Source organism: Pteropus medius, unplaced genomic scaffold (assembly GCF_902729225.1).
Source record: "Pteropus medius unplaced genomic scaffold, Ma_sr-lr_union100, whole genome shotgun sequence".
Taxonomy (NCBI): domain Eukaryota; kingdom Metazoa; phylum Chordata; class Mammalia; order Chiroptera; family Pteropodidae; genus Pteropus; species Pteropus medius.
This window is the reverse complement of record NW_024347862.1, coordinates 4,699,750-4,722,879: the sequence shown is the minus strand read 5'-3', so window position 1 is coordinate 4,722,879 and position 23,130 is coordinate 4,699,750.

The window sequence follows — 23,130 nt, the reverse complement described above, 5'->3', positions numbered from 1 at the left end:
GAACAATTTTTGTCATCAGAACACAATCCCTTAAATATTTCCTGTTTACTTTTTGTCCTTCAATATTCTTTTTAGTGTTAACAAATGAATATTTTTGGAATGTTCCAATAGATTTTGAGAATTCTGTACCTAAGGATGCTGTGTTTTATTACTGAAGAGAAAGCAAACAACTATAGTCTGGGGGAACTTTATAAATCTGTTTGCAATGAACTTAGAGGACAAGTAACATGTGAAGTTACCTATTCCACTTACATGTCTTGAAGGATTTTATTTGTTTTATTATTTATTTATTATTATTATTATTTATGTCTACAGCACTTGGTCTTCCTAGGTGGTCTCCCATTGAAATATTCACCAGGCCCAACCCTGCTTAGCTTCCGAGATCAGACATCGGGCTTGTTCAAGGTGGCATGGCTATAGACCATGGACCGTGACCTCGCTGGGCATGAACCCAGGACCTTCTGCATGTAAATCAGACGTGCTAACCGCTACACTATAGAATCATGTCCTGGAGGATTTTAAATTAGTCTAATGGTTATATAGACTTAGTCCTATTTTTCATGTTTATAAAAAGTGGACTAAGCTAGTGACTTTCCCCTCTAGAAAGCATTAGGTAATACTGGAGTGTAGTGGCAAGATCTGCTTCTACTTTTTGCCAGGCGCACTTCCTTCCACTGAAATTTGTACTTTTTCTGTGAGGCTTGGGTGAAAGAAGAGACTAATCAATATTTGAAATTCTAAGTATAATTGCAAAGATTTGTAGTAAGAATATACCACTGAGTTTTCATACAACATAGTTTAAAATATACTAGGTTCATTTTCAAAGTATATCTTGTGCTATGTGGAAAACAGATAGGGTAGAATCAAACAGGCATGAATTCAAATTTTGCCTCTGTTTTTGCTTCCAGACGTAAGGGAGTGAAATGGACTGGATTTCCTCTCCTTCTTCAAAAAATCTAACACAGCAGACACAATATATGAAACAGTAATTTAAATCCCTGGAAAATAGTCAGACAGTGACATCAGAGGCAAAGGAAACCAATGAGTGAGCCCTATAATTAACTCACTACTCAGAAGAAAATTACCACAGTCGTGGGTCCATTCAGCACTGTATTAAAAGCTGTACTAATCCCACCTAACAAAGCTTAAAGCCAAGCATTGAAAAGATCAAAATATAATATATATATAATATATATATAATATATATTTTATATATATATATATATACACACACATATGTGTGTGTGTGTCAAGTGAGAATTTTAAACTCTTAAAAAATATTTTTTTTTAAATGAAGGTAAAGACATTTTTAGATATACGAAAGCTGAAAGAACTCATTACCAGGAGAACTTCACTAAAATAAATATTAAAAGAAGTTCTGTCAGAAGGAAATGATAGCAGATAGAAATCTGGACCAACACAAAAGATCAAAGATTTAAAAAGATTGATGTGGTTAAAATAAAACATTTCTTATATATCACTTTAAAAGTCAAGAGAGTTAAAAGAAAAATATATGGCCATAAGTTCCTTATACTGTTGCTGAACTAATACAATATTATCTGTGGATAGACTATGATATGTTAAAAATGAATACCATAGAACTTAAAGGAACCAATATAGAAATACACATATGCGTGTACATGTGTGCATGCACACACACACATACACTCACACACAACCTAGCCAGGTAGCCAGGTCGATGAGAGATGAATAGGTGGAACATAAAGGACTTTTAGGATGGTGAAACTATCCTGTATGGTACTATAATGGTAGATACATGTCATTACACATTTGTCATAACCCTTGTCTATAACACAAAAAGTGAATCTTAATGTAAGCTATAGACTCTAGTTAATAATAATTGTGGGTCCAGGCCTGGCACGTCCCAGGTCTGACTGTGATCTAGGCTTGTGGCTAGGAATAGGACCCCAGATTTGAATGTTACATTAGTGTAGTAGGGCCACTGCACATAAAATATGTAAACATGCTTCAGTTTATTGTATCACGCATGTATGGCTGAATGCCACTATTGTATTCTGCTATGTGTGGAATCATGCAGTCCCCTAGAGAGCAAAAGGGGATCACATTAAGAGGAACAGGAGAAGTGCATGCGATACTGTGCTCCCCACAATAAAGTTGGTGCCTGCTGTTTCATTCTCATGTCAGCTTTTTGTGCATTCTTCTACCTGGGTGTCTCACCATCGAACCTTCCCTTGTCGATCAACTCGACGCTGATACTTGGCATAGTTGGCGGGATGAGGTGTTAACAGCCCCCAGTGCTCTGGATGGTTCCCAGGTGGAGGAGACCCAGGTGGAGGACTTATGGCCCCATGCTTCTCAGTGGTACCCGTGGCCACATATCTGGATACATTGATGTCCCTGGAGGATTGGGATGCAGTGAAGCTGCATCTGGAGGATGTCTGGAAAGCCCTGGAGATGTTGGAGCCAAATGTCCAGACCGCTTACTGGGAGGCAGTGGGTCGGGTGCCCTGAATGTTCTTAGCAGTGCTGTGGAGGCTCAGGATCAGGCTCAATGGGTGCGGCAGCTACAACACCAGGAAAAAGTGCTGAAAAGGCAGCTGGCAGCAGCGGAACATATGCTGCAGGACCCTGAAGGGTCGCTGCCATCATCCCAGTCTGGGAGCCCGCTGGCAACACCAGGGCAGGCTCAGCCAGTGATACAGCAGCAGATCAAAGTGGAAAAGCCATTGGCCCCGGGGAGGGGAGTGGAGAGCAAGCTGACAGCACCCCCTACGTTAAAAAGCAAACCACCTTGATCCAGTACAACCCCGTGGGACTCTGGGACCTGAGGAAACAAGTATGGCAGAGAGCGGGGAAAACGGTTCCATGGTGGCTGCTTCAGTTGTGGGATGACAGGGCCAAAGGGACTGAATTATCTCTGGAAAAGTTGGTTCAGCTGACCTCCATAATGGTGATACCACCTCTTAGACAGCGCCTCCAGAATGTGGCGTGTTGGACACAAGGCGCTAGCAGTCACTCCCTAATTAACTGGCTCATGTCAGCTACATGGACAGTGTGGGCCAACTGGGGAAGCTGTCAGAGACGGTGAGCAGATGGACCATGTACTTAGATCTGGTCCAAGTAATCTGGGAAATGGGCACGCAACAGGTGATGTTTCATACCCAGTATACAAGCTCCGATGAAGAAGTATTTACAACCAGTATAAAGGGCTTGATTTTGACTTTTGGCCCAGCCAGTACTTTTGGAACCATGGCGGCACTGCTGGCCCCTTATATGGATAGGCAGATCCACGAGGTAACGTCTGCTATGGCTAGGTTGGGGGAAGTGGAAGTGAAATGCAAGGAGTGTTCCACCCAAGTGCGTGCCCTACTGCCCACTGCACTCCCAGACCAGCCAATGCACGGAGGGAGGCGTGGTTGAAAAGCAGAAGTAGAGCAGCACTCAGCCCATTGGGCTGTAAGAGTGCACTGCAGGCAAATGCTTTTTGATCTTGCAGCAGGGGTCACTGCAGAAAAGATTGGGCAGCAATCTAATGAAGTGCTGCTACCACTGTGGAATCAGCTGCACCCCTGCCCTCAATTCACTCCTATTTCCGGGAAAGCCACAATCCGTGAGATGCAGCTGGCCAATTATCTCCCTGATTAGGGATCAGGCCCAGGGTCTTCGGTTGGCAGGGGAGCCCGTTGACCTGAGGCCGCATGTGAAACTGACTATAAATTGGTCCCCTCACAATGTGCGGAGGGTATTAGCCCTTGTGGACATGGGTGCTGACAGCATCATGATTTATGGGAATCCAGACAAGTTTCCCAGGCCCACTGCAACAATAGAAGGCTATGGGGGTCAAATCATTAGCACACGTCAGGTCCCTGTGACACAGGGTATCAGCAGATTGCCTCCTCAGATGTACCAAGTATACATATCTTCCACACAGAGGTATATTTTGGGGATCAATATTTTGCAAATACAACTGCTAGTGAATTACGCCTTCACATCTGGGTAGTGAAACTATTATCGGGGGACATCCACACCGTGCCCCACTGGTGTTGCCTCAGGACACCCGGATAGTGAACACAAAACAGTGTCATCTGTCAGGAGGCCATGAGGAAAGAGGGTATACAATAATGGAGTTGGAAAAAGCTGGTGTTATTTGTCCTGCTCATAGCCCGTACAACTCTCCTGTACGGCCAGTGAAGAAGCCTGACAGCTCCTGGTGCATCATGATTGACTACTGGGAACTGAAAAAAAGTTGCTGCGAGGCCAAATGTCATGGACCTTATGGACCAGTTGTCACATGAACCATTATGTGGTGGACTTGGCAAATGTTTTTTTCTCTATTGCCATAGCTCCAGAAAGTCAAGAACAGTTTGCCTTCACCTGGGAAGGGCAACAGTGGACATTCTTCGTACTTCCCTAGGGCTATCTGCACAGCCCTACCCTGTGCCATGGTCTCATGGCTTAAGATTTAGCCACATGGAAACAACCACCCACAGTGCACTTGTATCACTACACTGATGATATAATGCTAACCTTTGATTTTCTTACAGAACTAGAAGCAGTGGCAACCAGCCTGCAAGAAGCTCTCACCGACTATGGTTGGACAGTCAATGGAGACAAGGTCCAGGGACCTGGGTTCTCTGTTAAATTCTTGGGAGTTGTCTGGTTGAGTAAGACAAAAGTAATGCTAGAGCCGATGATTAATAAGGTACAGGCATATCCCCTACCTGAGACTGTGAAGCAGCTCCAAACCTATTTGAGACCACTGAGGTGGAGAGTATTCATTCCCTATTTAGCCTCTTTGATGCAACCCCTACACCATGTAGTGAGATGGGATGCACAGTGGGATTGGACCCCTGAGATAGAAGAGGCCTTTAAGGCTACAAAGCAAGCTGTAACACAAGCCCAAACTCTACGTGTTGTAGATCCAGCCCTCCCATTCCTGCTTACGGTGCAGGTAGATGATACAGGGTTTGTATAATGGGGCTTGCAGCAGAAGCATGGTTCCCAGAAGGTACCAATAGGCTTTTGGTCCTAGTTATGGAAAGGTGTGGAAGAGCAGTATTCTCTGATAGAGAAGCAACTGGCTGCCATATGCAGCCCTCCTGGTGAGGCCATCACTGGCCCTAATCCCATAATTGTGCAGTCCACATACCCCTTGGAGGGGTGGCTGCAGTATTAAGGGAGACTCCTTGTATGGAAATTGCACACACCCCTACGCTGTCCAAGTGGAGGGATGTACCTGGAACAGCAGGCACAGTTCTCTGAGAGTCCCCTGTCAGGTCAACTGCACCCCTTATTGGGATCAGTGCAGTTCTAAGCAGAGCTGCTGGCAGAGCCTGCTGAAATGGGAGACATACTGAGTCCCTATGTAGACAGTCAGATTCCCATCCCTGAGGATGTCTGGTACACAGACAGCTCGTATCATGGAACAGGTAGTGAAATGATGGGGGCTATCATTGACACGGGCGCAGGCACAAGTTGCCGTGTCACAATGCCCCTAGTGTGCTGATTAGCATCCAGAGAGATGGCGAGTATAGAGAACTCCAGAGGTGGTGTCCTGCGGGGCTAAGCCACTCTAGGAATGGCAAGTGGACTGTGGGCCCAAGGTAGCGCCCTCCGGGCCAGATTGCAGGCTGCACTGCAACCCTGAAGTGGTGGAGTGTGGGTCCCAGGCCTGGAGGATTCCAGGTCTGGCTGAGATCCAGGTTCATGACTAGGAATAAGACCCCATACTTAGAATGTTACATTAGTGTAGTAGGGCACCTGCACTTAAAATATATAAACATGCTTCAGCTTATTGTATCATGCATGTGTGGCCAAATGCCACTCTGCTATGTGTGGAGCCATGCGGTCCCCTGAAAAGCAGAAGGGGAGCACAATAAGGGGAACAAGAGAAGTGCGTGCAATACTGCAATCCCTGCAATAAAGTTGGTGCCTGCCGTTTCATTCCCATGTCGGCCTTTTGTGCATTCTTCCAACTGGGTGTCTCACCATTGAACCTTCCTTTCTCGATCAGCTCAGCGCTGACAATAATGTATCAATATTAGCTCATAAATTACCATTGAAGTGATAACAAAAACAAGCTGTGAAAAATATGGGAAACTGCTAGAGGGATAGTGAGGAGTATAAATGAGACTTCTTTGTACTTTTCACTTGATTTTTCTGAAAACCTAAAACTTCTCTAAATGAAATCTGTGTTTAAAAAGTTTTGTACCTTGTCATGATTTCAGGAGGAATGTTCAATAAAGGATCATTTCTTTCTTCTTATCATCCAGCCCAATGAGTTGATTGTTAATTTTAATTTGAAGCTATTGTCAAGGATAATGATTCCTTAAGTTTTTTATTGGTAGCTCTCTAGACTAATATCTTTTGAGGTCCTTATGGCTTTGATTTGATTCTGCTTTTATAGGATCTATTCTAACCAAGCTTTTATTCATTACTTAATTAGTGGATAAGGAGAACAGGTGTTCCATGTTGAAATGCCCAAAGTTGTTCTTTCCACTTAATTGAGGACTTCTCACAGATGGGCATCCTTATGGAACCTTGTTAGACTCAGTTCTAATTGGGAAATTTAGACACCTAGTTGATAATCAGTCATACAAGTGATGTGCTCATCAATTGATGTTGTTAGTAATAATTACACCTTCTTTTTTCTGATTCTAGCCTGTCAATTATATTGTAATTGGTCATCTTTTTTGTTTTGTTTCTATTTCCATAAGATGCTGCTAATCATATGAGTGGGTGGAAAATAAACATATTACATATGCCAATTAAATATCATGAGTAATTCATGCAAAGCCTTAGGTTCAATTCCTCTGAATGTTGTGGCATCTTACATACATGTAAAAAAAGGAACACACACACACACACACAGAATGTCATCCAAACTTTCTCTTGTCGCTTTTCCAAAAACTCTCCTTAATGGCATCAGATAAGATACTAATGTGCAGAGATCGCAAAGGCCCATTGTGAAGCAAGGATAATGTCTTTTGTAAACAGTTACAATAATTTAACAGGAGTCATGAAAACACATTTGCATAAGGTGAAACACACTTAGAGAAGGGATCCCAGAGTAAAAGAAATCTAAAAAGTAATTTAGGGAGTAGTCAGCTGCTAGCAGAAGTCACTGAAGAAAACCAACAGATATAGGAAGAATGGCTTCCCTAAACCATTTGTTTACCAGAAGGGTGAGCTTCTCTGGTTTGATGAGATTTTCTGCCAGAGATCTCTTCTCTGATTGTGGTTACATTTCAGAGCCAGAGGAAAATAAAAGGCATGAGATCAGTACAAACAATAGAGAAACCTAATGTCAGCCAAGCAGAAAAATATAAAATAAGATCAGAGCAGTTCTCTTATTATAAAGCAGAGACAATGCTGAAAATAATGGATTCAAGTTAGGACTCAATTACTAGGGAAAAAAAAATAATAATGTCCAAGGATTGGAAATAACCTTTTCTGGGATAATCTTATTTTATTTACTTTTTCTCTAGTGAGATTCGTTTTGTTCATCTCTTCCTATTGGGGTGAAGGCTATCTTCTTTTATAGACTGTCTTTCCTTCAAAGCACTAGACAATTAATTCTAATGGCCACTGTTGAGTGCTGAAAATTTCTCTAGCCCAGAGCAAGCCCCAACTATATGTTTATCATAGAAAATACAGGAAATTAGACTTGGCACTTAGCTTTATACATTCTTTTTTTCTGTTCCAAACAGGAAATTGGACATATATTCATTATCAAGAAAAAAGTCAAAAATATGTAGTCAACAACATCATTTAAAATTTTCTTGTTCTGACTTTACATGTATTTCATGAAGCTGGACCAGGAAAAAAAAAATGTTTTGTGAACAGAACCAAAGTTTGAACTGTGGTGAAGATTCATCATCATGAGAAAAAGTCAGGGCTAAGGATATTCCACCTGAGTGATGCCTCTGATTATTTAATGTCCTTGGCAAATGTAGAATAGAATACCACACCTGATTATATCCTTCAACAAAAAGTCATATAAGATATCTCATTCACCATATGTCACAGTGCCTACAATCCATTCATTCAACAACCTTTCCTTTTATGGTTCCAACTATTCTTATTTAAAGGTAAATATCTTTGAGAAAGGGGTTCTTTTAAGGATTATCTAGCTAAAACTTAGATATGTAGAGAATTACAGGCTGTGTCAACTAGCTGAGAACAGGTTACATTGGGAATAAAGTTTAGAGGATAGAAACATTAGCAAAAGTTCCAGATTAATTAATAAGGAAGAAGAAACTAGAGATCAGAATGGGATTGTCCCAAAAGACAAATGTCACCCTTTCATTATTTTGTTATAGACCTACAAAGTTATTTATCTTTCATTCGTCTGTTCATACTATGATCAGGTCATCATATCTTTTCATAAAGTTCTCAGGAGAGAATGTTTTACTAAACTTAAGTCTCAGAAAATGAGGCATAAGGTCAGGAGGGACTGGTGGAAGGTAGGATTTTGGTAGAGGCGTTACTATAATGATGAAGGTCCATTAAATATATTATCCTTTCTTATGACCAATGAAAAATAAGCAAAATATTTGAATAGACACTTTACAAAACACAATATAAAAATTGACAATATGAACCTGAAGGAAACTCACCATTATTAGTCATCAGAAAAATGTGAATTAAAACTACAATGAGATAACATTTCACACCCTCATCGAATGGCTAAACATAAAAGACTAGCAATATCAAGTGTTGGATTGGATTTGGATTTCCTGGATCCCTTATACATTGCCGCTGGGGTATAATATGGTGCAACCATTTGAGAAACCAATTTGGCAGATTCTTATAAAGCCAAACATAGGCTTATCATATGTTTATATGATACCCAGCTATTCCACCCCTAGGTATTTATCCAAACAAAATGAAAACATTTAACACAAAGACTTGAACATGGATGGTTTTAGAAGCTGTATTAGTTTTATTTTTTATGGCTGGTATAATAAATTCTACAAACTTGGTAGCTTAAAACAATACAAATTTATTCTCTTATAATTCTAGAGGTAAGAAATCAAAAATCAATTACATTGAGCTAAACTCAAGGTTTAGGCCATGCTGGTTCCTTTAGGAGACTCTGAGGGGATAATCTGTTTTCTTGCCTTTCTTCAGCTTCTAGCAGCTTGCCTTGTTTCTTGGCTTATGGTTTCTTACTTCATCTTCAAAGCACTTCAATCTAATCTCTGCTTCCGTCATCACAACACCTTCAACACCCTTCAACACACACGCTGTGACTCTTCCTGATTCTCTCTTATTAGGACCATTGTGATTATGCAGTTCTACCTGGATAACTTAGAATAATCTTTCCATCTCACAATCCTTAACTTAACCATATCTGCAATGTCTCTTTTGCCATATAAAGGAGCATTCACAAATTCCAGGGGTTAAAACATGAACATCTCTGGGTGGAAAGGGTGCATTATTCAGCCTACTATGAAAGCTTTATTTATAATGGCTCAGATGTCTATTAAAAATAAATAGATAAATAAAATATATGTTTATACAATGGAATGCTATCCAACAATAAAAAAATTAATATATGATTCATATTAAACATGGATGAATCTCACATACTGAGTGACAGAAATCAAATATTAAAGATTTCATACAGTATAATTTCATTTATATAAAGTTATAATAGAAAAAACTAATTAGCAGTGAGAGAAACCAGATTATTGATTATTTAGGGAGAAAATTTGGGGGTGTTTTTCCATTAGAATGCACAAGAGAAATCTCTGAGAAAAATGGAATTTGATTTTTAACCTGACAGGGTTGTATACACTTGTCAAAGTAATTAAATTGTATATATAAAAACTATAAATTGTATTGTATGTAAATGATATCTGAATTATATTGACTAAAAATAAAAATAATTGGTCTGTTTAACTCTTCCCTATTTATTTTGTTCCTCTCACCAGTGGACTAATTAAAAGGAAAAAGTATTCTAGCAGAGTAGATGAAACAGAGTAAGCCAAAAAGGTCTATGATTCTCATGGACTACCTTATTCTGAATTCTCGTACATGTCAATAAGCAGTTTTAATTATCTGGTTCTGATCGAGGGCTACTTATTTCCCTTAGAGGATAGAATAGATATATCTGGGGGAAGAGGTAGCTATAAAAATTTAAAACAGAAAACTATAAGTAGATCCTAAAGATATTTTATCCACTCAGAGATCTTCTTTAAGAGTTATGAGGTGGGAAGAGAAGAGTAAAGCAGTTGTTCTCCATTTATAACATCTTCTACTCCTTGACCAAGCACAAAGTTCCCCAGGGCACATCTTTGTGGCCAGCATAGGAGGAAGGATTCCTGGTCATTTGCTATGACTTGGAAGCCAACATCACTGCAGGCTACCTCCCAAGGGCTCTGCATTTCTTTCTTTTCTTCTCTCTGTTCTGTCTTTGACTTGGTCTTTTGTTTCTTCTCCTTAAGTTATTTGAACTGCTGCGTCTATAGCTTCTTTAATATATTTGGGACAGTATAGGCTGAGATTCACAGAACCTTAGCAAAGTCCAAGTTTTCCTGGTTTTCCCGGGAGAGTCACATCCAAGGCTAAGAGTCTGAAAGCTAGAAAGAGCTACTGTGGGGATATTCAGCTCTAGGCAGTTGCCATCAACCTTGCTTCCCTTGCCCAGGCACTTGGGGATGTGGAGAAAGGGTAGCATCAAAAAGGGTTATGACGCTATGTAAGAGAGACATGTGACAAATCATTTTGCATTATTAAATATTTTGACAAATTCAGCAACAAAAATGTTTTAAAATAACTATCTGTGGAAATATCACTATAGAATATGCAACCATGTAAAAACTGTGATGTTGTTACTGTTCCAAAGAAATCTCTTTAACTTAATCCAAATAATTCCACTGAGGAAAGGGATACATGAGTACTATGGAGAGAACTATGCTTCTGCTCTAGAAACTTTTACAGAAGGACAGAATTAGACAATGCAGATGTTGATTTCATTTTCTGGATTAAAATGTGTCAAGAAGCTCAGAATGGATCATTACCCAAGGTATTTGCATCCCAGCAGGTTCATCAGTCAAAAATGAAGTATGACTGGTATCAAACATAATCTCAAGTAATCATTACACTTATGATCAAGAATGTTCAGAAGAATGATGTAAATGTGGAATTTACAGGAAAGAAAAAAGAGTTGTCTGCTTTAAAATAACAATAAGGGAATACAATAAACAACTCTAGAAACATATATTGAGAAATTAGATGAACTTGATCAACTCCTCACAATGCACAAACTTACCTAATATAAAGTAGATAATTTGAAAAAGCTTTATAATTGTTTAAGAAATTAAATTCATGCTTTAAAATTCCCAAAAATGAAATCCCCAGGCCCAAATGATTTCATTGAAGAATTCTAACAAATTTTTCAAGAATTAAGACCATGTCTACATAGTCTTTTCCAGAAAATACAAAAGAAGAAACATTTCCTAATTTATTTTACAAAGCTAACATCACCCAGATACTGAAATCAGACAAAAATAACACAAAAAGTACGTTAGTAAGGCAAGAAAGAGTGAAAGTCAAACATTTGGCAAAATTCAGCATTAATTAAATTTATGGAAAACTACTCAGAAATCTAGGAATAGAGAGAAACTCCTTCAATTTAATAAACATTATCTATAAAATAGCTTAAATACCTACAACTAACATTATACTTAAATATGAAAGACTTTACACTTTTCCTTTATTATCAAGAACAAGGCAAGAATGTCCATTCTCATTCATCTTATTTAACACGGTGTTGGAACTTCTGAACATTGCAGTAAGTCAAGGAAAGGAAATAAAAGTCATACAGATCAGAAAGGAAAACAAAAACTCTGTTCGGATGACAACAAAAATTTAAAACACAATACCATTCAATCACCAAAAAAAACCATGAAATAATTAGGTGTAAATCTAATAAAACATGTATACAAATTGTATGTTGGAAACAACAAAACACTAATGAAAAAAATCAAAAAAGGTCTAAAATAAATGGAGACTAGCATCTTTCTGAATTGAAAGAATTAACATAGTAGAGATGTCAATGCTCCCCAAATTGATATACAGGTTTAATACCATATCTATCAAAATCTCAACAATGTGTGTGTGTGTATAAACAAATTATTTTAAAACTTATGTGGAAATACAAAGATACTAGAATAGCTAAAATATTTTGGAAATATAAAAATAAATGGGATGAATATTCTACCTAATAGTAAGGTCTACTATATATCTACAGTAATCAAGAACTGTTACATTGGCAGAGGGATAGACACATAGATTAATAAACAGAAAAAAGAACACAGAAATAAAACCTCATAAATATGCCCAATTTACTATTAATGAAGTTTCAAGAGCAATCCAATGAAGGAAGGGTAGTCTTTTCAACAAATGATTCTTGAACGATGGAATTTCATTAGGCAAAAAAATAAACAAAAAAATAAATAAACTTCAAACTCACACTTTATATAAAAATTAACTGAAAATAAATCATGGCTTTACCTGAGAAATGGAAAACTAAAAATTTCAGAAGAAAACAGAAATTTTTCAGGGGATGGTTTTTGGTAAAGAATTTTTAGATTTGACATCAAAATGATTCTATGAAAGGAAAAAAAATCAATAAATTGGGCTCCATCAACATTTAAAACTTTTACTGTGAAAAGATCATGTCAAGAAGAATAAACAGACTGTGAGAAAACATTACATATATCATAAGAACTAATATCTAAACTATATAAAGAACTATCAAAACTCAACAGCAAAATTAGAAATGATTTAGTTAGATGATGGACAAAAGATATGAAGAGAAATTTCACTGAAGAAGATATACACATGGAACAAAAGCACATAAAGAAATGTTCATAATAACTTGACATCATAAAAATACAAATTAAGGCCACAAGGTGATATTGCTGCACACCTATAAGAAAAGTTAAAATTAAAGATAGTGACAATACCAAATGCTGTTGCGCATTTACAGAAACCAAATATCTCGCATATTTCTGATAGTTATGTACCACAGTTTAGTCATTCTGTAAAATAGTTTGGATTTTAAAAATTAACATATACTTACAATATAACACAACAATTGCTCTCCTAGGCATTTAACCCAGAGAATTTGAAAACATATCCACACAACGACCTATATACATAATTGCTTCTATCAGATTTATTTATAATAGCCAAAAAAACTGAAGAGACCCAAACTATCTTGCAGTAAGTTAATGGTTTAGCAAACAGTAGTTCATACCATGGCATACTACTGAGGGATAAAAAGGAACAAACTACTAATACATGAAACCACTTGGATGGCTCTCAATGGCACTGTTCTGAGTGTATGAAAACCAGTCTCTAAAGGTTATATACTGTTTGATTCCATTTACATAATAACATTCTTGAAATGAGAAAATTATAGATCTACAGAACAAATTAGTAGTTGACAAGTACTAGGGATTTGGGGGTCACAAGGGCTGGTTGTAACTGTGAAGTAATAACACAAGAGAAATCTTTGTGATGATGAAACAGTTCTGTATTTTGATTGCAGTGATTATTAAACAAACCTACACATTTAATAAATTAATATAGAATTATGCACAAATTCTGAGTCCATTTTCCTGGTTCTAATATTGTGTATAGTTATATAAAATGTAACCTTTGGACAAATTGGGAACATGGAGCCTCTCCATATTAGCTTCACTATTTTCTGTGAATCTATGGTTATTTCAAATTTATTTTAAATCTACTCAATGAGTCAAATGGAGAATAATATTGACACAAAGAGTGAGTATATCTAGTTTTAATATACTTTAATATCTCAATTCTTAATAAAGCCGACTAGTAGGGCACATCAAACAAGTATTAGGTAATAGATCCCCAGCCACCAATTCCCTTAAAGCATCTTTTAGTGAATAACAATATATTCTAGACACAAGAAAAGTAAGTATAATATACATTGGTCACGGACCTTTAGAAGAAAGTAATATAGCACAACTGCCAAACCTGGAAGAAGCTGTATTACAAAACAACAAGCAGACTGGAGCTTGTGGAATTGGGGATCTGTCCAATGTGCTTAGGCTCAGCATGATTGAAAGGTCTTATTTGCAGCATATTTTATGACCCAGTGTGGTGCAGAAATCAAGACTTTGTTCAAATTGAAAATAAAAATGAGCACCAGGGTCTGAGAAAAAATGTTTTCAATGAAAGGAAATGACTTTATTTGACCTATGGGAGTCAAGAGGGAGAAAGGACATGGAGGAAAAAAAAGATGGTTTCCCCCAAGCTTGGATTTCACTGTGTATTTATAGATTGCTAATAAATTCATTAAGTTATTGTTGCATGTGTATACAGATTGTGGATTTTTCAATCTTATTTATGCTGTAATTGTTTTTACCTGCTTCAATGCACATTTTTGAGAACATGCAAATCACGTGCCCTTGCTACCTGATTCACCTCCTACATAAATCCTACCATTTTTATCTCTCTTATCTTTTCTTTCTTATCCTCCTTTCTATCTTCTCTCAAGCTTATTATTTTCCTCCTTCTGTATCCTCTTTCCTTTCTCCCTCTTTCCTTCTCTCCCTGCTTCCTTTCCACCTTTTCCCCTTCTCATTTTTCTCCATCCTCACTTTCCGGCTTGTAAATATCCTTGTGCTCTCACTTCTTGACTTTATTCTGTCTGGTCATGTAGTAAAGATAGCTTTGGTGTTGTGTATTTCTCACACATTACGACTCTATCTGAGGTCAGTGAGAACTGAGGACTGAAATGCTTCAAGGGTACAATAAGGTTAGGAGAGGGAAAAAGTCACCTTTATAAAGTCTTGAGATTCTTCAGTCTGGCAGATTCATTACTTTAAGAAATGATAACTGATTTGTATCTAAAGTGGCAAAGAGTTATTTAGATCATGTCCTTTACCTGTCAGCAGACAATATCTCAGGCAACGTCAAAGATGAGGCAATGTTGTTGGTGCCACTGGTAGTTTCCAGTTTGCCGCTTCAATGTATATTCTTGTTTAGGAAACCAAAAGTGTTTAAGACTAACATCTAATTTTTCTATTTTTGAATGACTTGCTGCACTTTTGACTATCTGTGTCTCCAGTTCTTTCTTGGATACAGAGAATTGCCATGGATAAAGGTCAGCCTCCTTAAAGTCTGCAGTTGCTCAGTTAAAAGTCTGTGGTTTTGGGCCCTTGGTACAATGGTGGGCCAGATCCCAGATTGCCCTGAAATTAGTATAACACATCCATGTGAAAATCACAAATTTGGTTTCCCTTGGGCCTTCAGTTCAAGCTGCCTGTATGCTGAATCTGCCGTCCTCTAGCTTCCAGATTCCAAAGAGTCTGCACAAACTATGCTCTCTTCTCTCCTATTCACTGCTTTTCAGTCCAAATGATCACAAACACACAAGGGTAATTTCAAACAGTCCTTTAAGACCCTGGAATTAGACGTGGATAGATCTTATTTAAATTTTAATCTGGAAAGCTTCTAGACTGACGAAGGTAACAAAAGAGGCACCACGAGAGATGCTTGTATATACATAATTGATGCCTTGTGTGCATAAAATTTGCCAGGAATTGAAATATTTCTTATTATTATGAAATTGAGAAGCATACAGATAGTGCATTTCAATTCTATTACATATACAGGCAAGGACACAAGGGTCCAGAGAAGCATAAATGTTTGCCCAAAAGTGTAAAATGAGGCAGCGGCTTCATTAGGAGTGACCCAAGTCTACTAAATTTTGGTCATAGTTCCTTTTCATCACATTATGGTAAGCCATTTTCTCTATAAAAGTGATGATGCTTATTCATTCACTTAAGAAACTGAAAACCAGTGAAAAATACATGATTATAATGTGCGGGATATGATATGAAGGATAAAGTCTTGGTGTTGTAGGAGAGAACAAAAGAGGTGCCTACTTGCTTGGATGGCTAGGAATGCCCTCTCTGAGGAGATGATCTGCCATATAAAACAGAAGGAAAAATGAGGTTGCAGATCGGGGACCTGCGGGGCTGGGTGGTGAACTAGGACACCTCTCAGGTCATAGTGGGGGAAGTCGTGATAAAGGAATTCTTTCTTTTGTAAGGGATCTTTGGAAACGTGGCAAAATGAGAGACGTCTTCGGATCTCTCCCCTTGAAACAACAATATGCTGAAAATCTAAAATTCAACAAAAACACCCAACTGCACATCAACATGTCTGAGTGTGGGAGCCGCACATTAGAGCTACCACAGGTCGAACCCCAGGTGTCGAGCAAAGATCTGGGAGAAATAAAGAAGCTACCTTGTGCAGCCACCGGAGCTCCCCACAGGAGCAGGGGAAGAGGAGAAGGAGCAGCGAGTTTGTGGGATGAGTTCCCTGAATAGCCCTGCCTAGGACTGTTGTGAGCTTCCAGTGGCCTGCTGGCTGCCCGGCCCACTCATCAGGCAGAAAACAGAGAAGTGGGTGGCAGAGAAACAACAGTTGATTTTTGCCTGCCCCGACTGCGAAACCGAGGCTGAGCCACAGCCCCCAACCCGCTTCCCAGAGGCCCCCGCTCCCCATATCCTACAAAACTGATCACTGCGGAGCCTCAGGGGAATCTGAGCAAATGCTACCAAAACTGTTGCTAACACTGACAGGGATTGAAACTGAAGGTAGCGAGAGGATTAAATGTCTACGAGAAAATTAAAAAGGCATTATTTAGGCTTTCTATAAAGCAGGGATCCAAGAGGCTTAGATGCCTCCTACTGGAAACCAAGAGAAAAGTGCCTTCTTTGCAGCAGGCTAAAGAGAGATCTTTATATAATAAATCTTCTTTCTGGAAAAAAATCAGAATACACTTCCATTAATGCCCAGGTGGAGAAATAGTCCACTAAACACCATGAACAACCAAGGTGACAAGCCATCTCAGAAAAAAAGAGAAGAATCTCCAGAAAATAAACTTACAGACATAGGAATATGCAACTTAAATGACAGAGAATTCAAGATGGTATTTCTTCAAAAATTCAGTGAGTTCCGAAACGAATCATATCAACAGTTTCAGGAATTGAAAACAAGTACACGAGCAGAGCAAGGAAATTGAAACCCTCAAAAAGAACCGAACAGATCTTCTAGAGATAGAAAACACACTGCAAGAGTTGAAAAATGAAATAGCAAGCTTGGGAAATAGAATTGACCAACTGGAGAAAAGGATCAGCGATATCAAAGATATTAATCTAGAAATAAACCAGAAGGAAGAAGAAACCGAAGAATGAAAAATAATGAAAGAGAAATTCAAGAACTAGCTGATACCATCAGGAGAGGAAACATAAGAATAATGGGCATTACTGAAGGCGAGGAAAAGGAACAGGAACTAGAAAGCATTTTCACATAAATAGTTGACAAGAATTTCCCAAATCTAAGGAATGAGCTGGAGCTTGGAATTCAAGAAGTCAACAGAACACCCAATTATCTCAACCCAAAAAGGCCTTCATCAAGACGCATTGCATTAAAATTATCAAAAATCAATGACAAAAACAGAATTCTCAGGGCAGCCAAGGAGAAAAAGAAGATGGTAACTTATAAAGGTAAACCTATTAGATTATCCTCGGACTTCTCAGTGCAAACCTTACAAGCCAGAAAGGAATGGAATCAAATATTTAAACTATTAAGTGAAAGGAACTACCACCCTAGAATAATGTATCCAGCTAAGCTCTCCTTTAAATATGAAGGAGAAATTAAGACCTTTCCAGACATACAAAAATCGAGGGAATTCTCCACTATGAGGCCTGCACTACAGGAAATACTGAAAGGGGTCAGCTCACTTAAAAAAAATGACAAAAAAATTACATAATTAGGAGTAAAGTGATTATCAGGCAAATAGAAGCAGAGGAGTGCAACCCTTACTAAAAACAGGGCAATATAAGCTTAAATAATAAGAAGTGAATTGTTATAGCTAGATAGTAAAGAACGTTCAGCATACATAGGGACAAATTGAGATAATAATGTCTGAAAAGGGGAAGATTCAAAGATCCAAATTCGCAAAGGGAAATGAAGATAAGACACGTGCAGAAGAAAATGGATGACTGTATATATATATACATATATATAGAGCATATATACATATATGTGTGTGTGTGTGTGTGTGGTAGTGTGTGTGGGTGGTAGGTGAATGTGGATATGGTTGATCATATATATATATACAGAAAGAGAGCAAAATATATTATATATATATATAGGAGATAATAGGTCAAATTATAGAAATGAGGGAGATGTTGACTGTATAGAGTAGTAGTGTTGAGTTACACATACATATATGTATAGAAGATGTGTATGTATATAAGAAAGCATATATATATACACAGTCAACCATATCCAGTCACACATATATACATACATATATATGTATATATACATACATATATATATTCTTTACACATTCATAATGGTAACCACACACCAAAGACTCAGAACCAAAGTATATAACATAAAACGAGATGGACCAGAGGAAAAATCCACAAAAGCCAATCAAAATTAAAAAAAATAAATTAAAAAAAAAAAAACCAGAAACACAAAGTCAAGAAAGCAATGGAAACACCAAGCTACCAGAAAGCAAAAGATAAAATGGCTATAAGAAGACCTCATATTTCAATAATCACCCTAAATGTAAATGGACTGAACTCACCAATAAAGAGTCACAAAGTTGCATAATGGATCAAAAAACAAAACTCAAACATACACTGCCTCCAAGAGACATATCTCAGCTCCAAAGACAAATATAGACTCAAAGTGAAAGGGTTGAAAATGATATTTCAAGAAACTGGCATTCTGAGAAAAGTGAGAGTAGCGGTACTAATATCAGATGAAATAGACTCGAAAATAAAAAAGATAAAGAAAGATACAGAGGGACACTTCATAATGATAAAGGGAATCATGCACCAAGAAGATATAACCCTTATTAATATCTATGCTCCCAATAAGGGAACCCGAAAATATGTAAAGCAATTAATAACAGAACTAAAGGGAGAAACACTATTGTAGTAGGGGTCCTAAATACCCCACAGTCAGATTGGGCAGATCATTCAAACAGAAAATCAAAAAGTAAATAACATCCTTGAAGGACACATTAGACCAACTGGACATAATTGACATTTACAGAGCTTTCCATCCCAAAATAGCTGCTTATACATTCTTCTCTAGGGTACATGGAACATTCTAAAGAATCGACACAGAGAGCATCAATAAATATAAGAGTGTTGAAATCATGCTAACCATATTCTCTGATCACAATGCTTTGAAACTAGAGATGAACTGCAAAAAGAAATCATGAGGAAGCATAAATACATTGAGATTAAACAACATGCTATTGAAGAATAACTGGGTCACAGAAGAAATAAAAAAGAGATCAAGAGATACATAGAAACGAATGATAATGATAGTCCAACATATCAAAACTTTTGGGACATGGCAAAAGTGGTCGTAAGAGGAAAGTTCATATCATTATAGGCCTATCTCCAAAAATGAGAACAAGCCCAAATAAACAACCTAAAGCTTCATCTTAAAAAACTAGACAAGGAAGAACAAATGAAGCCTGTCAGCAGAAGGGAAAAGAGCATCAAAATTAGAACAGAAATAAATGAAATTGAAAACAAAACAAAATAAAAACAATAGAAAAAATAAATGCAACAAAGAACTGGTTCTTTGAGAAGGTTAATAAAATTGACAAACTCCTGGCTAGATTCACTAAAGAAAAAAGAGAAAAGACACAAATAAATAAAATCAGGGCTGAAACAGAAATAGTGACTGATATCACAGATATACAAAAGACCATACAAGAATACTATGAAAAAGTTTATAATACCAAATTTAATAACCTAGAAGAAATGGACCAGTACTTAAAAAATACAACCTTCCTATACTGAATCAAGAAAAACTGGAAAATCTAAATAGACAATCGGCAGTATGGAAATTGAAACGATCATCAAAAACCTACCAAAAAGTAAAAGTCCAGGACCAGATGGCCTTACCAGTGAGTTCTACCAAACATTCAAAGAAGATTTAATACCTATTCTTCTCAAACTCTTCCAAAAAATTGAGGAGGAGGCAATATTTCCCAAATCATTTATGAGGCCAATATTACTCTGGTACCAAAACCTGGTAAAGATAACACAAAAAAAGAAAACTACAGACTAATATCTCCCATGAACACAGATGCAAAAATCCTAAATAAGATATTAGCGAACTGAATACAGCAACATACTAAAAAGATTATACACCACGATCAAGTGGGTTTCATCCCAGATGCACAGGGATGGTTCAACATATGCAAATCGATTAATGTGATACACCACATAAACAAATTAAAAAATAAGAATCATATCGCATCAATAGATTCAGAAAAAGACTTTGACAAGATATAACACACATTTATGTTCAAAACACAAAATTAGTAAAGAAGGAAAGTACCTTAACATGATAAAGACCATATATGACAAACACTCAGCCAACATTACACTTAATGGGGAAAAACTAAAAACCTTCCTTCTAAGATCAGGAACAAGGCAAGGCTGTCCACTATCGCCACTCTTATTCAATATAACATTGGAGGTCCTAGTGATTGCAATCAGGCAAGAGAAAGATATAAAAGACATCCAAATAGGAAACAAAGAATTCAAACTGTCACTGTTTGAGGATGAATGATTCTCTATATAGAAAACCCTAAAGACTCCACAAGAACACTACTAGAAACAATAAGCAAATACAGTATAGTCTCTGGATATCAAATCAATGTTCAAAAATCCATAGCATTCCTATACTCCAATAATGAAGTGTCAGAAAAAGAAATGTTTGCAATTGCAACAAATAGAATAAAATACCTAGGAATAAATTTAACGAAACAAGTGAAGGACCTTTATAATGAAAATTATAAGACCCTGTTAAAAGAAATTGAAGAAGATACAAAGAAGTGGAAAGATATTCCATGTTCTTAGATTGGAAGAATCAACATAGTCAAAACGACCATATTAACTAAAGCATTATACAGATTTAATGCAATCTCCATCAAAATCTCATTGGCATTTTTTTAAAGAAATGAACAAAAAATCATCAGATTTGTATGGAAGCACAAAAGACCCCAAATTCCCAAAGCCATCCTGAGAAAAAAGAACGAGGCTGGAATTATTACTCTGCCTGACTTCAAATTATACTATAAAAGGTCAGTAATCAAAACGGCATGGTTTTGGCAGCAAAACAGACACACGGACCAGTGGAACAGAATTGAGAGTCTAGAAGTAAACTCATATTTATATGGGCAAATAATTTTTGACAAAATAGCCCAAAACATACAGTGAAGAAAGGAAAGCTTCTTCAATAAATGGTGTTGGTAAACTGGAAAGCCATCTACCAAAGAATGAGACTAGACTGCTGTCTATCACCACACACCAAAATTAACTCAAAATAGATTAAGGACCTAAATATAAGACCTGAAACAATAAAATGCATAGAAGAAACATAGGAACTAAAGTCAAGGACCTTGGACTTAAAGAGGATTTTATGAATTTGACCTCAAAAGCAAAGGAAGTAAAAGCTAAAATAAATATATGAGACCACATCAAACTAAAAACTTCTCAGCAAAAGAAATCGTCAACAAGGTAAAGAGATAGCCATCTGAATGAGAAATTATATTTGCAAGTAACACCTCCAATAAAGGCCTAATGTCCAAAATATACAAAGAACTCATACAACTCAATAACAACAACAAAAGCAAAAATGATCCAATGAAAAAAATGGGCAGTAGACCTGACCAGACACTTCTCTCCAGAGGACATACAAATGGCTAACAAATATATGAAAAGATGCTCACCATTGCTAGCTATTAGGGAAATGCAAATCGAAATCACAATGAGATACCATCTCACACATGTTACAATAGCTATAATTAACAGGACAACAAATAATAACAAATGTTGGAGAGGATGCAGAGAAAAAGGAACCCTCATACACTGCTGGTGGGACTGCAAATTGGTACAGCCACTATGGAAAACGGTATGGAGGTTCCTCAAAAACTAAGAATTGATCTATCATATGATCCAGCTATCCCTCTACTGGGTATTTACCCCAAAGACTTGAAAACCCATATCCAAAAAGATATTTGCACACCAATGTTCATTGCAGCTTATTCACAGTGGCCAGGACGTGGAAGCAACCAAAGTGTCCTACAATAGATGATTGGCTAGAAAGGCTGTGGTACATTTATACAATGGAATACTACTTAGTCATAAGAAGAGATGAAATACTGCCATTTGTGACAACATGGATGGACCTCAAGATAATCATGCTAAGAGAAATAAGCCAGATAGAAAAAGTTGAAAATCATATGATATCACTTATATGTGAGACATAAACCTAAAAGCAACAAATGAGCAGGACAAACAAACAGAGACTCATGGACATAGACCATAGACTAGTGGTTACCAGAGGAATAGAGACTAGTGGGTACTAGTGGGGTGGTGGAAGATGGGGGAGGTAGATGGGGTAAAAGGGGTCAAATATAGCGGCCTGAGGGAGGGCGAAGTAGGTAAAGAGAATCAAATATATGGTAGCTGAAGGAAACTAGACATTGGGTGGTAAACACACAATAGAATATACAGATAGATGTCAAATTATAATGTACACCTGACAATTATACAATTTTGCTAACCAATGTTACCCCAATAAACTTAAAAAAATAAATTAAAAGAAAAGCAAGAAGACTAGATAAAAGGCACATGTGTCTGAAGGAATGACATGTTTCGAGTCCCAGAGGCAGGAGAACACTCTCTTTTCAAGAAACCAAGAGAAGGTCACTGTGGCTGGAATGCAACTAGCAGAGAAGATAGGGACACATGACAGGGTGGCCGAGGCAGGAGACAGCCATAACATATGAGGACAATTTACTAGGTCAAGGCTCCGGGGCTTTATGTGAAATGAACAAGGAAGCTACTGACAAATCTTAAGCAAAAAAGTAAATGGCATGTAATACATATTTTTAAAGGTGACTCTGGATTTTGTGTCAAGAAAGGAATTAAAAAGAGGCAAGAGGTATAATCAAGAAGAGAATTTAATAGGCTATTGTAATATCCAGGTGAGAGATGAGTGTGATTTTGACAGTGGCTGTGGAGGTAGAAAAGTATG